Below are 16955 nucleotides of genomic sequence, written 5' to 3' on the forward strand. Positions count from 1 at the left end.
CGGCAGGCGTTACGAGCGTTACACAATTTTCATTTCTTTTCAGCTGCGAACCGCTCAAGAAATTTTGACAACGAAATCATTTCTTGACCGTTTCTTGTCCTATTCTTTTCCACAGTACTTTTGAGGTGCGTACTACACTTTAGATGGTATTCGCCATACAATATTTTTGTGATTTACTTTTAGCGATTTTTCGCGCATAGAAGCTAGCGCCACATTGGTCGATGCGGAGAGTAGGAAAAAAGCCGATGTAGTTAATTCATTGCAAACACGTGTCAAATTTTGCAATTAGCGGACTTGCAACCAAAAAGCGTTGCAATGAGCGGGTTTGCAACGAGCGCTGTACTATAGACACTATAGATTCCATAGACTCGCGGAGACGTAGACAACTGTAGCCAAACGAACTGAAAATCGTATTGCTAACCATGTCTCCGCGAGTCTATGGAATCTATAGTGTCTATAACGTATATCGTTTTGAACATTTACACAGGATTCTGCGAAAAATTTGTACTAGCATAAACATCTGTTATCTGTGCTTAAGAGGCATAATAATAGCCGATAATGTCCGTGCGAGAAGCCAAATTTGGGTTTTTTGCCGTTTACCTAAAAGTGGGTTTATTTCAACCCACTAGGGTACTTCGAAAGTCAACGCTAGGAAGAAAGAACTTTGCGATGGGTTGCAATTTTCTGCCGGGATCAAACGGAAACCCTACACGCTAAGGTCAGTTTACCCAAATATGAGTAAAGTTTACCCATAATCGCCGAAAAGTGCACAACCTCATTTTATGGGTAATGGGGCTTTACCCATATTTGAGTAAGTGACATTTGCTGAATTATGGGTAAATGAAAGTACCCAAATATGAGTAATTTTTTGCTGTTCCTTCAGGCGAAATTTGTTGGGAATCCTCACCGAGATCCTCACAAATATTTAAAATGGCATTCTAAAAAAACAAACAACATATTTAATAAAGACACATATCACACAATTTATTTTGCTCCGGTGATGTCAAAGAAGCTGAGTACACAGCATCCAACGAAAACTTAAAACTTCCCATTATGTCCGGAACATCAATCATCCACATTCATGGTTTGTTTGCTTGGCGTCGATAGAGAATTATTTTTTTTTATTCCTTGTTGGGTATCTAAGTCACTGCGACCAGTTGATAGATCTATTGTGACGATAGAGAATTAACTTCCTCGATCGTTAATCGAATAACATACAAAAACTCTGCGCAGAAGCGTTCCTGAAATGTGGTCGTTTCTGTATCCTGGATGCCTCAAGAAAAACAGCGGCGGAATAGATACACAATCGAAAAGTTGTACAGAACTTCCATACAGACAGTGTTCCTCGGAAGAAATCCGTTGATGTTCCGGATGATGCTCCGCCCTGGTTACATTGTGTTAGATGCCGGTGCGTTGGAAAACGACGTTGTCGGGTGTCTTTGGCATAAGAATCCTGCGCGACACGAAGGGTTCCTTTCGCTTTCGGAGATGGGCAGGCTTCCAAGCAGCAGAGGTAGTTCATATTCTTCTCGCCGGACATTAAATATGCGGTGATTCGCAGAGTATCGCAGCTTGTTCCGATGATGGTGCCATCGCCGAAAAACAACGGGTTGATTGGTTTCAGGCAGCGTCCCAGGCCGTTCGACGAATCGCCTATACACACAGCTGCAATATAAATGTTCGGTTTTATTCGACAAAATAATCATCATTAAATCCAATAATCACATCATTACATTATAACCGGAAGTTTCTCAAATAGCACTTATTGTTCGTAGCGATGTTTGACACTATCCTCTCTGCAGGATTTCGTTACGGAAGTATTCCTTCGATAGTTCGTTTATCGTGCTGTGGAAGACCCCATGTTCCTAATTTTTGTCGGGATTTGGCGGTGTTACCACCACCGGGATGGCCACCGGGAATATCGATAGCGCTGGCAGAAGTTCGCCGGACCGAGGCTGTCAACAAAAACTTTGCCTTTACTGAACAAAATAAATAACTATGATAAATGCATTATTAATTTGACCACTATTAACTAAATTGTTCATCTTACCTTCCAGAACCGTCTTTACCGTGATTTTTTCCGCAAAAAATATAAAATTTAGTCGCGCTTTTGTTTGTTCGACGTTTTCGTATTCGGTTTTATAATTTTTATCCAAATATGAGTAAACTATACATTACCCATATTTGAGTAAACTGACTTTGTTCATAATCTGAGTAAAGTTTACCAATTTTTCTTGGTAATTTTTACCCATAATATGAGTAACGCATGCAAAACCCAAATATAGGTAAATCAACTACCTACTTATGGGTAAACTGACCTTAGCGTGTATATTTACCCACTCAGAGCTTTAACGCGGTTTTGCCAAATTTGGGTTCTCGCACGGAAGAGCCGATATGAGTGAAAAGAACCTATGTTTGGGTTGATTTCTGGTTCCGTGTACCCTACTTTACCGACATATCGACTTAAGTCGGTTTTGCGTGTTTTGTTTTGTCTGGCTTTCCTTTACTGCCACATTTTGCCTTCAGTTTTATTTCGACCTTCGTACGGTGTGGATTGAGTTGTGAATCGACTGATTGTGCTCATTTCGTGGTATGTTAATTACTAAGTGAAAATTGTTAAACCTCTAGCCAAAACTGTGTCAACTAAAGTGAACGGATTGCTGCGTTTTCCGCGATTGCCTTACTTGGCAGTAATTCTCAAAACTAACCCTCAGTAGGCTCCCGCCTGCTAAGAAAAGCGATACCGCGAAATCTAGTGATCTTCGATGGGCTAGCACACGTTGACGTAATTATTTTTATGGTATAACTAAAAATGGACAGCGGATTCCATCAAAATGGTGACTGTTGGATGCAAGTTTTTTTTCATTCCGTTTTATAAGTACATAAGTGTATCACCACGGTAACGAGTGCAGCGAAAGAAGTGAACTTGTGTTGCGCTATTATTTAGTTTTTCTTTTTTTAAGCCATATAGTGGTAGTAAACGGTACAGCAGGGTAATTAAATATACAGTAGCGTATTTAATTCAAAGCTTACTATAGAAAAACCAAATTCATCAGTTTGGTTGTCGCATTGGCTTGCTTGGATGGGAAAATTGTGTTCTTGAACGGTACCGATTTATGTTTACAATATTCTTATTTTATTTTTAAATACAGGAAGGATAAAAATACGCAGGTATTTTTTTTATTAAGGCATGTTTTGAAAGATTGCACTTTGTTTTCGCATCGTGAACATTCACTTGATCTTGTGCCATTGTTTGGTGTGGTCTTGAAACAGCACTACTATATCAAACAATGTTAATGCAATGCGTGTTGCAATATTAGACGGGGAAAGCTTGAATTACAATACGCTTCGCGATGTTAAAAATATCCGTGGAGCTGTTTGAATAAGAAATGTGTGCTAATACAGCGCTGCTGAAGTTTCTGTGTTGTTATTTTGGTGTAGGTAGTGTTAAAATCAAGAGTCAGGTTAATTATCAAGGACACATGACTGCATCCAGAAGAAAATGTTTATTCATGCCTACTTGTAATTATGATTGATATGTATTATCTTCCTCTAATATTTACTTAGTCTGAATTTCAATTAGGTCATAGGTGGTTGTGATGCTTTTATAGAAAGTGAAATAATAGCTAATTTATGTTTTGAATGAGTTGTTCAATATCATAACAAAACGAATACCTGTTTTATTTTGATTGCGTAACTGCGCTAATCAGAGGTTCAATACCTATGTAACATCAAAAAGAGACGTTTGCAGAAGATGTAGCGTCTTGTGTAGCGTATGGTGTTCCAAAACAACATTTGAAAATGTCAATTTCTTGATTTTGCTTTGGCTGACCAAGCCATGTGGGAAATTACACTGTTGAAAATGCTTTGACATCCATGTGCACAACAGAACATGTGCTCGATGAACAAATTGAGATTTGAAATTATGAAAAGAAATCCACGTACTCCGGTGAGACTCGAACTCACGACTCCCAATTCGCTAGACGGGCGCTTCTATTCCTTCAAGCTACGGAGTCACTCGACTATCTCCGTCGCCAGCAGGCCTAGAACTGAACTCGATTCCACAATCGCACATGGTTATCTTCTTTTTCACAATCCAAACCCCCTTCGGATGTGATTAGATGAACATCTAACACATTGTCTGTTGTGCACATGTATGTCAAAGCGGGAGAGGAAGTTATTTTTAATTGTCGAGAGCTTCGGGCACTGCCTTCCAATCACTTATTGGTATGGCAATTAGTGTGCAGTCGGACTCTCGACGGGTCGGTCCTCGGCCGACCGAATACGGTAAGGGTGACCGTAGCACCTTACAAATGTCAATTTCTTGATTTTGCTTTGGCTGACCAAGCCATGTGGGAAATTACACTGTTGAAAATGCTTTGACATCCATGTGCACAACAGACAATGTGTTAGATGTTCATCTAATCACATCCGAAGGGGGTTTGGATTGTGAAAAAGAAGATAACCATGTGCGATTGTGGAATCGAGTTCAGTTCTAGGCCTGCTGGCGACGGAGATAGTCGAGTGACTCCGTAGCTTGAAGGAATAGAAGCGCCCGTCTAGCGAATTGGGAGTCGTGAGTTCGAGTCTCACCGGAGTACGTGGATTTCTTTTCATAATTTCAAATCTCAATTTGTTCATCGAGCACATGTTCTGTTGTGCACATGGATGTCAAAGCATTTTCAACAGTGTAATTTCCCACATGGCTTGGTCAGCCAAAGCAAAATCAAGAAATTGACATTTGTAAGGTGCTACGGTCACCCTTACCGTATTCGGTCGGCCGAGGACCGACCCGTCGAGAGTCCGACTGCACACTAATTGCCATACCAATAAGTGATTGGAAGGCAGTGCCCGAAGCTCTCGACAATTAAAAATAACTTCCTCTCCCGCTTTGACATACATGTGCACAACAGACAATGTGTTAGATGTTCATCTAATCACATCCGAAGGGGGTTTGGATTGTGAAAAAGAAGATAACCATGTGCGATTGTGGAATCGAGTTCAGTTCTAGGCCTGCTGGCGACGGAGATAGTCGAGTGACTCCGTAGCTTGAAGGAATAGAAGCGCCCGTCTAGCGAATTGGGAGTCGTGAGTTCGAGTCTCACCGGAGTACGTGGATTTCTTTTCATAATTTCAAATCTCAATTTGTTCATCGAGCACATGTTCTGTTGTGCACATGGATGTCAAAGCATTTTCAACAGTGTAATTTCCCACATGGCTTGGTCAGCCAAAGCAAAATCAAGAAATTGACATTTGTAAGGTGCTACGGTCACCCTTACCGTATTCGGTCGGCCGAGGACCGACCCGTCGAGAGTCCGACTGCACACTAATTGCCATACCAATAAGTGATTGGAAGGCAGTGCCCGAAGCTCTCGACAATTAAAAATAACTTCCTCTCCCGCTTTGACATACATGTGCACAACAGACAATGTGTTAGATGTTCATCTAATCACATCCGAAGGGGGTTTGGATTGTGAAAAAGAAGATAACCATGTGCGATTGTGGAATCGAGTTCAGTTCTAGGCCTGCTGGCGACGGAGATAGTCGAGTGACTCCGTAGCTTGAAGGAATAGAAGCACCCGTCTAGCGAATTGGGAGTCGTGAGTTCGAGTCTCACCGGAGTACGTGGATTTCTTTTCATAATTTCAAATCTCAATTTGTTCATCGAGCACATGTTCTGTTGTGCACATGGATGTCAAAGCATTTTCAACAGTGTAACATTTGAAATTTAACTTGCCCATACTTTGCTGGATAGATTAGGGTATAAAAAGTGCGTAAAATACGATAAAAAAACACATTTTTTAAAAGTTTTAATCAAGTGTTTCAATGAGCCATTTTACGAAGTGACAACAATGTTGATGATGATATTGATTTTCACGGGTTATTGTACGCTACCTCCTGTCAACATTTATTCATAAAATCGGCTCGTAAAATGGACTATGAGCCATTTTACGAGACGTTTCGGATCAGCTGATTGCTCATTTCATGAATGAAAATTTGACAGGAGGTTGCGCCCAAGCCCGTGAGTGTTAATATCAATATCATCACTGTTGTCGTTTCGTAAAATAGACTATAGCTTAAACATAAACAACACTTAGAATGAGCCATTTTACGAAGTGACACCAATGTTGATGATGATCATGGATGGAAGAAAATCACTTCTAGTGACAAATGATACAGGATACGAACAATCCAAGATTGCCTTTGCTCTTGCAGTAGCATAATGCCGACACCCTCGCCCCGTGCTTGTATCAAGGGATCACAGGCAATCAAAGCATCTGATGCACGCTTTATCATGGGATCACACGTTATCGGATCATGTTACAAGTCGCGATAAATTTTCTTCATCACGGTTAAAACCACTAATAGACCAATAAACGGAATTCATGATTGAAAACAATGCATTCATTGGCATATCTTGATATAAGAGCAACATGAATGCACAAAAAGTGAATGATTTTCGGTATTTATCATTTCGACTTCATGATAACGATCGCATCATGGCCGCACATGCCTCGCGATTCAATTTTCGCGGAGCGTGGTTTGTTATAATGCTTGACGACAACGTTCTATCGTTGTTGCTATGATCGCGCGATGCGCTTCAACCACGACACATTCGAGATCCTATCATGATCACTAGATTTCCATCCTTGATGATGATATTGGTTTTCACGGGTTATTGGACGCTACCTCCTGTCAAAATTCATTCATAAAATCGGCTCGTAAAATGGACTATAGGGCACTGCACTGTTTTGATTTTGTATGGGATTTTGACGTTTCGTGGCCTTGTTGTTTACAAAATGTCTGTAACAGTGAAAGAGAAGGAGATAATTTCATGCACTGCCCTATAGGGCACTGCATCAAAGTATCTCCTTCTCTTTCACTCTTACAGAAATTTTGTAAACAACAAGGCCAAGAAACGTCAAAATCCCATACAAAATCAAAACAATGCAGTGCCCTATACAGAAACAATGATATTACAACTGGTCAGCGTTCAATCAGAGTGGACTACGCGATTTTTCGGGCAGGTAAAGATAAGCTGAGGATAACCTGAACTTTTCGACGTTATTCTGATGCAGATGTGTCATTACATAAAAGAATAATAGTATTTCTGAAAATAATGCCAGAGATATCAAATTTAAAGTGCTTGCAGGACATTTTCTCGAAATCATTGAAAAACAGATGGTCCGGTCTGACTTAACGCTGACCAACTCTTGTATTGAACTACTAAATATAAAAATGTCGAGAAATCTCACGGGACAACCTCTAGAACCGTGTCTTTGGATGAGAAGAACAATCTGCGAAATATTCAGCTCAATCGATTAAAAACTGAGCTGGCGCAAATGAGTTGAAGGTTTATGTGGGATTTTCATAGTCCAAATCCTCCAAATATGTAAATGGGGAAATAGATGGCCTCCAGTGACTCCCTGGTCAAGTTCGCAGGGTTTGACGATATTAAAGTGAAGGTTATTGTAATATAGTATTCTTTAGTTAATCATATCACCTTTTTAACACTTTAATGCGCCTCCAACGGTTCATCACGAACCGGCTGCTGCAGATGGAGTATGGCTGATCATATGTGTTGCGACAGATTCAATCGGAGTTCTTCCAGCAAAATCAATCCACCGTACTTGCAGTGTGATCAGCTTAAAGCTACAAAAAATAGTTTATATTTTAGGATAGGTTTGTTTACAAATTCAGTCGTACCTACAATTCAGTCTCCGTACTAGTCAATCTGCACACAACAGAACTGAAACTTTTAGTCCTAATTCTAGTCCTTAGTCTGTAAGTAGTTTTATAAGTTTTAATATAGCATAAGTTTTATCTTAGAATAACAATTTCACTGCACCTTCACTTCAATTACAATGAAACTTTAATCAATCTTCTGTTCAACTGAAAAATACAATATCACCGTCTATTCTTCCAGTCATCGGTCGGTTTTCTGCATGTCATTTGTTATTGTTTTCCTACCTATTCTGTCTCGTTGTTCATTCGCGTTAGATTTCCATAGGGGTAGTTGATACAAGGGGCTGTTGTGGCTAACATTCTCCCCCCCGTGTCGCCCTAACTTCCGGTTCAGCGTCACAAAACTCAATAGGTCCAACACAGCCCATTTTGTAAGCACCATATTAAACCCAAAAGTCTATGATGAACTGTAACTATCACTTTGGTAATCAACAGTCGCTGTCGGAATATAGTGCAACATACGGTGATGCCGCTTTGGACAACCATTGATTCCGCATACCTGTCCTTTACAAGGCCACCGTGCGTGTGATACGAGACAGCGAGCACAAAGTTTGTTCATCTTTACTACTTCCCACCTGCCATCCAAATCAAGTTCATTGAATGACGTGCAGCTGCCCGAATAAAAAATACAGTAGAAAAACCGAACGTTGTATTGTAACAGTACTATTTAGAACCATATTTTTACAATAGACACCACTGTAAAAATAAAAATACAAAAACAATAAGATGTAATGTAAAAAACCATACCGTGAATTGTAAATGAGATTTTTACAATATATTATACAGGTTGTTAAGTATCGTAACAATATAAAAAAATATTTTTCTCCATATATATATTTTTGCAAAACCATACATTTTATTGTTAATGAATTGTTCTAAATTCTGATACGTGGGTTTAAATATTCCGTACATTGTATGGTACATGAATGGTTTCGAACAATAAAATGTACCGTAAATAAATTGTTTTTAATTGTAATTTCACTACTGGTTATACATTTAATCAAATGGTTTTGGAATGGTTTTCTTTTGTTATGTTGGATTATTATGCGCTTTGGGAATTTTCCACAGCGTTTTGGATAACCCTTCATATATAGGATCGCCCACGTCTAAGTCTGAGTAGTCTCTGATTGCATTAACAGTTGAAGCTTAGGCTCCCATGCCCCACCAGCCAGATAACCGGGTTTTGCGAACTAAGCATTAGGCTCAGTGTACCAGTTATGGCTATAGTACCTCAGATTCGCCATAGTTGATTTTCAACCTTTAAAGATACAAATCATCAAGAAAAATTTCGTGAACAACAGATCACGATCACAAAACATGATTGCAATCATTCAAAATTCACAATTTGCTCCAATTATGGTAGAAATAAATCATTTTCCTTAACTTTTCGGCCTCCTTGCACCCTATTTCGCCATAGTGTACCAGTTATGGCAAATCCCATAAGGAATGCATGTAAATAGTGCGAAGTGGAACCCAAATTAACAAATGTGTCCATAACTGGTACAGGGTTCCTATCATTGGCACACGCCGTAATAAATATTAAAAGTAGTTTTGGCTCCGGTTTTATATTTTTCCTGTAAAGTATGAAAACTAATCTATCATTTGACTTATTGTTTACATTCGTCGATCTTCTTCTTATTTTTGTAGAAATAGTTTTTCTTAGGTAGTGCGATAACTGGTACAGGCACCCTATTTGTGGCAACACTTTAAGCGGCATGATGGAACTATGCCGAGCGCGCTAAGTGTTATTAGACCACTAATGTAGTTGCATGAAGTGGGTGACGAGGTACATAAGCATCATTACAGCGTGCTTCATCGTTATTGCAATATTGAGGCTCCAGTTTGACTAAAGTTTGAAATACTTAACAACTCATAAGAAAACTGTCAAGTTCTATTCAAATATAAGTTAGGTTAAAAAGCGAACCCGCAGACGAACCTATATTAGAAGTCATTTCAATGTACAGTCCAGTTCATATGTTAAAGATGGCTCTACGTCAAAGATAAAGTTTGTCAATCGCATTTGATTCGATTGTAGTCGAAGGCAAGTTCACATGAGAGAAGAGGAGAAAACTCCCCTAAAAGCAAATACCGAAAGAATAGTGTTGAACTCATCCACTGATTTACGGTAATCTGACCTGCATCTTTCCGAGTTGGCCTACATTCGTATTTCTCTCATCGCACTCTACACACCTAGCCCGCCATATCTCTTGGACCCCTGCTTGGACCTGCAGTTCTTAGGACATCTGGTTTATCACTGATTTAAACATGTTATTGACAAGGATGTTTTCGATCATCTGGCAATCATTTGACTCATTTGTCTATAACTCAGTTCAGAAGCCTAATATTGAAATGAGATGTTCGTCAAACTTGTAGATAAGTGTTTTCCTACAATTATCACCAAGGACGCCATATTCTAACTTTTATATTTACGGCGTAAAAGTGTTTTTTGATCGTTTAGTATGAGTAGGTGGTACTAGCTCTCTCACGCCGCATATATGAGATTTAGGATATGGTGTCCTTGGTGATAATTGTAGGAAAACCACTTATCTACAAGTTTGTCGAACATCTCATTTCAATATTATGCTTCTGAACTGAGTTATGGATAAATGAGTCAAATGATTGCCAGGTGATCGAAAGCATCCTTGATTATTGACTCAAAATTGATGTTTCAACTTATTCACTTTTTTCTCTTTCCTTTCCTTTGCAGCAAAAAAGTCACAAACATTAACAAAACAAAGCACGGAAAAAATCTTAAACGAATAATAATTAAAAATTCACGGACAAATAATGTTTTGGAAAAGTAAATGGTTCAAACGTAAGAAAAATAGTATGATATATTGCTACATAAAAATCCAATGTAAATGTATAGTATAGCGAACCATTTCATTACAATACACTTTATTGTAGCTGGTACACTGTATGGTGCAGAAATGGTTTTCACCAAACACTCTATGGTTAGTTTTTATCCGGGTGCTGATTTGATGGCTGTCTGCATTGCACATTGAGCATTTAGCACTGCTCTGATATTCTCTGCCTTTTTGCACCCGTCCATCGATTTCCGATTTCTCTCCATCTTCTCAACAATTCGTTTCTACTCGTTCCGAAGATACATGCGTATTTACAACGGATCTATCCTTTGGTCTAGTTCGCTCATCTTTCAAACTAATCTCTGGAATATTAGCAAGTTGTGTAATCCCACTTGCAGCTGAAGTAACTTTCGCCATATACTCACTAAATACATTCAAATCTACAACCGGTACTTGTTCCTGATAAAGCGCCCAGTTGAACTTGACTGTTGTCGGTAGCTTATCGACCAGCTCTTGGAGCAATATTGGGCTGGTAAGGTACCTTTGTAATCCGACTGCTTTAAGGTGCCCGCAAAGATTTTGTACCACCAATCCAAAACTTACGAGCGTCTCCAATTTATCCGCTTTAGGAGGTGGTGTTGGCAATCATATTGCTAACTATTTGCTCCGGACGACCGTATAACAGTTGCAGAGTGGACAGAACTTGTGGAACTGTAGACGGATGTAGTAAAAAACTGCTGACGGAATCTTTAGCACTACCTCTCAGGCAACGTTGCAAACGCAGAAGGTTTTCGGAGTTCGTGTATCCGCAAGTTTCCGTCGAGTGTTGATAGCTGCTTATGAACAGTGGCCAGTCTATCGGATTCCCGGAAAAAATGGGAAGTTCCTTCGTGACCACCTGTCTTGCAGCGATTTGTTGGGGAGACGGCCCGAGCTGATCCCCCAAGTAAGCCGGAACTACAGCTTGAGAAAGCAGTTGAGGCTGGATCCTGGGCACGCTAGCAAATGTGTTCACAGAAGAAAGAATTGGAGGGGGTGTAGAAAGAAGAAACGGAGGATTTATATCGCAGTGGTTGACGCTAGCAGTGTTCACGGGTTCAAACCACGACGCTGGAGGAGGAGGTAATGGAGGTGAACAAGCACCATCAGCAGACTGATCCTCGTTTCGATTGATGATCTGTTGAACCTCCTCGTGCAGGTCCCAGTACTGCTTCTCCGCTTCATTCCGTACACGAATGGCTTCATGTTCACGCTGGCGACTCGCTGTAATTTGTGACTGCAACTGCTGCTCCATTTCACGAAGGCACTGTGATTCGCTCTCCAGTTCTGCCACTTGAAGTCGAAGTGCTTCGCATTCGCGCTGCCGCTGAACAAGTTGATTGCGCAAATCTACCTCCGAAGCGCGCATCCGTTCCTTCTCCTCGATGAGTTGCTTTTCTAGGGTCCCAATCGTCGATTTCAGATCTGCCCGTTCGCGATCCTGCAGCTTTCGCAAATTCGCTTCCGAGCCACGAACCAGTTTCAGCTCAGCGTCGTGCTGCAGTTGCAGGCTGGTTATTCGATTCACGAGATCGACTTCCCTCCTACGCCTGGTGTCGATATCCACTCGGTGCTTCTCCTGCAGGTCCTGAATGGCCCGACGTTCCGCTTCCGACTGTCGCTGCAACTGTAGTGCATTTTGTTTCCGTAGCTCCCCGGTTTCAACACTCCAGCGCTTGTAATGAGTACCGAAACGGTTAATCTTCGGAATTGCGCCAGTGTTCGCGCCGACTGGCACCACTTCTTCAACCTTCAACAGATCCTCATATGGCTGAAGATTCACCAGTGGTAATTCGTCGCGTTCGTCTTCGTCTGCTCCGACTGCACCTTCGAGAGATTCCTCGGACTCGTCTCCGATAGTGATGCTTCCCAGAGTTCGCGGGATCGATTTCACCTCAAATCCCACTCCTACTCTGTTGTCGGCGATAACGGGGGGAACTACTGCTGCCGTAGACTTCAATGGCGTTGACGAAGAATGTACCACCTGCGGACGACCAGAACTTGCGCCACCCTAATGATCAGCAATCGCAGACGTCGGTTTTGGTGTCTGTACAACGACCACCATACCGGAACTCTCGGTTACCTTGGCCTGCTTCACCCATTCTTCAGTGCGTTTCTTACTCCTCTGGCTGCTCCGCATACTACGCATACTTCTATCTTCGTCGCCGTCATGCTGGTTCAGCAATTCATGCTTCCGCGCGATGTACTGCCTTTCTCGTTCCAGCTTTTCCTGCAGCTCTCGCTCGTATAGCGCCCGTTCCTTCTCGGCCTTCTCGCGACTCAGATCTTCCAAAAGCTTATTTTCTTCCTCAAGCCGCTGCAATTCGCGTTCCACTCTTGCCCTACGTGCACTCGACGAACTTGACAAACCACTAATCGCACTAATTACACTTGGGGTTGGTTCGAGTACATTTGAAGCCCCCCCAGAAGTGCATTTCGTACATACGAAAGTGGTTGAACGCACAGTGGTCGTGTCAACATTCGCGCAGCAAAAATGGTACCAGAAATTGCAATTCTGACACCGTACCATATACCGCTCAGCGTTGTTGGGTAATTCACAACCGCCGCATTCGCGCAACTCACCTCCGTCACCATTTCCCATGGTAGGGATAGACGAATCATTCGACGACGAAATCGACACCTTATCGCTATCGGTCGGTGCTACGTTCGCATTCTCCTGCTGTATAGCCCTCGTCCGTGACCGGGTCTGTCGAACGTTGTCCTGAAGATCCATTTCGATCCGGATGAATTCTTTAAGAAACTGTTGCAACAGATTCAATCGGAGTTCTTCCAGCAAAATCAATCCACCGTACTTGCAGTGTGATCAGCTTAAAGCTACAAAAAATAGTTTATATTTTAGGATAGGTTTGTTTACAAATTCAGTCGTACCTACAATTCAGTCTCCGTACTAGTCAATCTGCACACAACAGAACTGAAACTTTTAGTCCTAATTCTAGTCCTTAGTCTGTAAGTAGTTTTATAAGTTTTAATATAGCATAAGTTTTATCTTAGAATAACAATTTCACTGCACCTTCACTTCAATTACAATGAAACTTTAATCAATCTTCTGTTCAACTGAAAAATACAATATCACCGTCTATTCTTCCAGTCATCGGTCGGTTTTCTGCATGTCATTTGTTATTGTTTTCCTACCTATTCTGTCTCGTTGTTCATTCGCGTTAGATTTCCATAGGGGTAGTTGATACAAGGGGCTGTTGTGGCTAACAATATGTTTTTGCATCAGGGTGCAAAATGTTCATAGTCATTGATTGAAAACAATGCGAATTTGAATGATTCTGCACTGAATATTCAAAACAAACAAATTTATTTTCGCTCTCCCTCTTCGCACAATCAGTCAATTTGTAGTCATTGAATATTTATGAAGCTAACCGGGAATCATCTTCATGTTTACCTACGTTTATGGCTACGATTCCTTCCAAAAACACTCCACAACAATCAAATGGGAAAAGATCTATGTAAAGCACCGTTAAATGTAATCGAAACATTAATATTTTATCAGCAATTTAACACTTTGTAAGATGCTTACAAATATTCATTGACTTTCATTCAGTTGACAAACGAGTATCGAGCATTTGAATATGAATATGCAGGCAAGTGAATGAAAATTGCCGCACGGTGAACTTCAACTTGTCTGCTCTAAAATTTTGCGCCCTGTTTGGCATATTCATCAGACATGCTCGATAAACACAGAGGGACCGCCGGGGCTCAATAGATTCTATACCGAAGCAATAGTTCCAAGTCGGTTGGATTTGAGAATGTTTTGAAGATCGTTACATATCCTAGTAGAAAGTTTATAGGTTTTGTGACAGGTTTTGAAACCTTTTTTTGCCAGTAGACTTGAAAATGCTGTTTTGGCTTTCTTTCCCACATTTTGATTTTGATTAACTACTAAATTTACTATAATTTGAGTAATATACAATAATTAAATATATTTAAATTAGTAATTTTATCAAAACAGATTTGCTTCTTTTAAATATTACAATGATATCCAGTAATATACTCTAAACTTAGTGAAATCAACCGAATAGTAGAAAGGAAAGTTGCAGCACTTAATAGTGCTGATAGATTCGAAGCTAACGTGCGAACAATGGATTACTGCACGAGTTTATACTGGCCTGCTTGTTCTCACACATGGTTTGACTTTTGAGCGGTGACGACACCGCTCAAACGCCAAATTATCTTTGGGAGTGGGCGGGCCGGCCCAAGTTCGTGCAGTGGACCATACTTTAACACTTTATTGACGTAAATGCGTTCGACGTGACATTTTGGACAAAAACTGATTGTTTCTAAGCTGAAGGACGTAACTTGTGTATAACTAGACTGACATTTCTAGGTTACGGGGGAGAAAATGACTATAGGTAGGTATAGGTAGGTATATCTAGGTAGGACCGATAGGACAAATGAACGGTTTGGCTCTGTTTTAATAGTTAGCTGTTTTTGTATCTCGTGTAGGGAGAGTGATTGAAATGCGTTCGGTTTCGACTTGGACATTCTTTATTCTGACATTTAACTTACTAAACACATCACGGCCTACTACAGCTCGGCCATTCTGACAGAACACATCGTCCTCGATGTGATTCTCAATTCCAACGTCATTTTCCTTTGAACTCCAACTCGGTGACTTAGACTCCGAATTGTAATGCGGCTTTCCCCTGAACAGCGTTGCCAGTACCCATGCTTCTCCATTGATGATCACAACTTGAATGATTCACTTGGCCCATTCCGTAACTTCCTTCGCAGAGTTTTCTTCTCCATCTTCGTGTTCTCAATTGATTCTTCTGCAAGTCAAGGTCTTCCAATATTGTAAAAACTTCTTCACCGTTGCGTGACAAATAACTTTAATTTAGCTTCCTTAGTCCAAACTCTGGTTCATCCCACTTCTGAATTGTAGGGAGAGTGATTGGAATGCGTTCGGTTTCGACTTGGACATTCTTTATTCTGACATTTAACTTACTAAACACATCACGGCCTACTACACTCGTATCATTGGAAGCCCATGACATGTTCAAAACTAGTGTCTATCATTGGGGATGGCACCAGAGCTGTAGGTGGCTACCAACATGGGTGTTATCGCAGTAACGGTTGTTGCCTTCAATTGGTATTTGACCGTAATATTTCTTGGAGATAGCTTGTCAACAAAGACAGCATTTTGTGTTATGTTATTTCCAAGAAGTAATAGCAAGGACCTAAACAGGGGCTTCAGGTTCCGCGGGTTAAGATTTATTCTGATAGCTTCATAGATTTCACATGACTGAGGGCGGACGTGACTAATACATCTATGGGAGTGAAAATGCAAAATTTTGATTAAAACTACTGAGGCACAATGTAAAAACTAGTGTTAAATTGGGCAACATAGCCTATTCCGTCTAAACATTGGTCTTTGTAGAGATGAAATTTGAATAACGGTTTCAGCCTTGACAAACAAGCTGTCACGCAGCTCCAACTGAAAACTCATAAAAAAAAATAAATGGCCTCCAGTCTCTCATTCAGCACGTCGGTTTGACGAGTTCGATTTGGCTCAGAATTGAAAAAATAGCAGTTAATACCCTAACCCTACGTCTCCACTAGACAGAAATGTCTTGCCATTTTGCTGCCAGAAAGAGAAAACGTAACAGAAATGATCAACACTGTTGCTTTCCATGCAAACAGCGAGAGAACATTTCTGTCATGACACATCTGTCCAGCAAAATGGCAAGACATTTCTGTCTAGTGGAGACGTCGGGTAAGACAGGGCTGCCCATAGTACCTACGGCCCGCGAGGATGTTTTGTGCGGTACAAATGACGAGAAATTATGGCCCGTAGTGAATAATATTTGATTTCTTTTTCAAATTTTACACTAAAATATTTGATTGATTGATTTATCTTTATTAGAGAGACTTTCAGCCCTTGGCTGGTTCGTCTCTGACACTAAAATAGTGTTCTTTGAACAGTTTTTGAATCTTTCATTTGCATTTGATAAATGGCAATACCAACAGGGTATACCCGATATATCGTTTATACTAAATAAATTATTTACAAATCTATATAAATAAAAATGGAATGGTGTTTGTATGTCACGAATAGGCTTGGAAACGGGTCAACGAATTAAAAAAAAATTCTTTCACTGTTGCATTCGTACAAGGCTCCGACGTGTTCGTGCGAAAAAATAATTGGGAAAAATGACCGGGAAGGCAATAAAAATGGGAAAATCTAAAATTCCATTCTGAGGGGGCTTTTCTATGAAACTGGCTGTAAAAAAACACAGTAGGCAGGCAGTACGACGTTTGCCGGGACAGCTAGTCTATCTATCTATATCTATATAAATAAAAATGGAATGGTGTTTGTATGTCACGAATAGGCTC

The 16955-nt window shown here is 40.6% G+C and overlaps 1 protein-coding gene and 1 long non-coding RNA gene across 2 annotated transcripts in view; one reads left to right on the forward strand and one right to left on the reverse strand.

The window, feature by feature from the left end:
* Positions 1–465: 465 nt before the first annotated feature.
* LOC115261194 (uncharacterized) lies at positions 466–2314 on the reverse strand. The gene is made up of 3 exons (XR_009998971.1): positions 2051–2314; positions 1734–1996; positions 466–1665 (listed from the first exon to the last, which is right to left on the reverse strand). It is a non-coding gene; the product is annotated as an uncharacterized LOC115261194 (long non-coding RNA).
* A 163-nt stretch (positions 2315–2477) lies between these two features.
* Positions 2478–16955, forward strand: part of LOC134291205 (uncharacterized) — a 73526-nt gene continuing 59048 nt past the window's right edge. Inside the window, exon 1 of the mRNA XM_062858678.1 lies at positions 2478–2590. The gene's annotated coding sequence lies outside the window, so the exon portion shown is untranslated. The remainder of the gene's footprint in view (positions 2591–16955) is intronic.

This window comes from Aedes albopictus, chromosome 3 (genome assembly GCF_035046485.1).
Source record: "Aedes albopictus strain Foshan chromosome 3, AalbF5, whole genome shotgun sequence".
NCBI classification, from domain to species: domain Eukaryota; kingdom Metazoa; phylum Arthropoda; class Insecta; order Diptera; family Culicidae; genus Aedes; species Aedes albopictus.